We start from the raw sequence: 2,627 nt of genomic DNA, 5'->3' as shown, positions 1-2,627 counted from the left end.
GTTGCCAAAGTACCTTGAGTTAAGTGAATTTTTTTAGCAAAACAAACGATCCAACTGGTTAGTTCTTGAATGTTACCAAGGAAAGATCAAATCTTATCCCTTCGAAGTCAGACATATAAATGGTATAGCCCAACAAGAAAGTAGTAGTCTTTAAGTATCACATTATTTTTTTTTGTCTTACGACTATCAAATATGATGTTATTATATTTTCTAATTGATGATATACCACACAGATATTGTGAACTTTTTATCGCTGCATACGCTGATTTTTTAAGTAATGAACTAGAGTACCATCTTGTAGACTAAGTGCTGAAACCCATCGCATGAGATATGCTTCACTCCTATGGAATTATATAATTTTAAAGGTTCGAAAGGGCTATGTTAGTAACAATGAAGACCCACATAGGCCTAGAACTAAAAACGCAAAATTGATGAAAATATTGTGGTTACCACCATCGATTAGATAGGTAGTTATGAATATCATTCTGAATTACCTTTTTATTGTTAAAGTGTATAGAACAATTGGTGAAGTGTTAAGTTTTGTTGATAATATAAATATAAATAATTTTTATGATTATTTTGATTTTTGTTAGAATAAATGTCAATTATGATGCAGAGGAAGAAATGTGGTGTTTGTGGCGACATATATAGCTTTTGTTGTAAAAAACACCACATATTTATATACCAACAGAAAGGATACATGTGACAACATATTTTAACAAAAAGGAGATATATGGTAAGATATATCACAGAATAAATATATGTGATAAGATATGTCACATTATCATCCTGAATAACAACACTTCAATATTATTGATAATCGAAAACCAAAAAATTGAATAGACTTATTAGTCATCCTTGCACCCTACTTTTTATAGATAGTATAGAATATTATTGTTATTGTTATTATTATTATTGTTGTTGTAGTTGTTCTTGTTGTTCTTGTTCTTGTTTTGGTTGTTGTTGTTGTTTGGGAAAAAGATCTGAAATATATTTGAAATTTGATAGAAATTGTGGTAACAATTTCAAACTTTGGGTAAGACTTGTTACTACCCTACACTATTTAATAGTGTATTTTAATGATATATAAGTGTTTAGCTGGACATGTTACTATTTATAATAATGCAAGATTTATAATGCTCATGTGGGCACCAATATATCTTTAAAATACAGTATTAAATAGTACATGGGGTTATAAGTCATGTCCAAAAATTGAAATTGTTACAATAGTTTTTGTCAAAGTGCAAATATATTTCAAACTCTTTACCCAAAAAATTTACTCATCCATTTCACGATTTATATAGTAATTGTTTCACTTTTAAACAATAGTCTTTAACAATCATATTAGTCAACTATTCATTAATTTTCAAGTAATATGTACTTATCACATTATAAGATATACATATAACTAAATTTAATGATGTATACCATTCATAAATTTATTAATTTGACCACTTTAATGACTAACAAACTAGTTTAACTACTATATTGACTAATACATGTTTCTGATTAAGTTAAATTCATCATTAAATAAAATATCCCAAAAAAGAACTTAGTAAAACAAATAATAAGACTTTTAATTTTTGGGAAAATCTAATAAATAACATTTTGACTATTTTAAGAAACTCTAAAGAAAAAAAAAATGTATTCACAAATTTTTATCTGTACATTAATTAGCTTTTGACCAATTTCTCCATTTTTTCCTATAAATAGATTTCTTAAGTTGTAGACTAAACCACACCACCATTTTCATTGCACCATTTCACATCACTTTTCTAATATGACTGACAGTGATAAGAACCACCGCAGTACAACCCAAAAACGAAAGAAAATTTATCAAACTCCAATTTTGTTCTTTATTTATTCTTTACCCAAAGCAATAACTTAGAAAACTTTATTTTTTTTTTGATATTTGAGGTAGTTATATTGAAAAAATCTCGAGAAAAATGAGTTATCTACGATGAAATTGATATGTCAAAACGATGTTGAAGAAGGAATAAGGTGATTAAAATACTTATTTTGAAGTTAATCTCCATATTCCTTATTCAACATCGTTTTGTCACATCAATTGCTTCTACTAGAAAAAACTTGTTCTTTGACGACCATTTCTTAATGAAGGGATCCAAATCCTGTCGTTATAAGTGTGTTTATAGAGGCCAATTTATTTTTGGATAAATCACTTAGATATGCTATATTGAGAAAATATTTACCATTTATGACAATAGTTTCTTTTTAAATAAATTTGAGAATTTTAAGGAATTAAAATTGTAAAGCAGTATGACTCATTTATTTCGTGTTTGTGTCTCTTTCTCTACATATGATTTCTCTTTTCTTCTTCTTCAAATTTTTTATTCAAATAACGATCTTCAAATATTATTTCAAAAAAGAAAAGAGATAACAATCTATAAGTTTCATATTTTCAAATCGATTTATACATATGTTGCACGATTTTCTCCCAAAATAGCACAAGAAAAATAATATAAAGACCCAAAAATTGTACAAAATTGTATGTGCAAATTGAGATTTAAAATCTATAAAATTATAATAGGAAGAATTCACCATTGATGACCATAAAAAACTTCAAGCTTTTCCAGTTATTATTTGGGTTTTACAAAATTATGATGAGT

This window comes from Solanum pennellii, chromosome 12 (genome assembly GCF_001406875.1).
Source record: "Solanum pennellii chromosome 12, SPENNV200".
Taxonomy (NCBI): domain Eukaryota; kingdom Viridiplantae; phylum Streptophyta; class Magnoliopsida; order Solanales; family Solanaceae; genus Solanum; species Solanum pennellii.
This window is presented reverse-complemented; position numbering follows the sequence as displayed.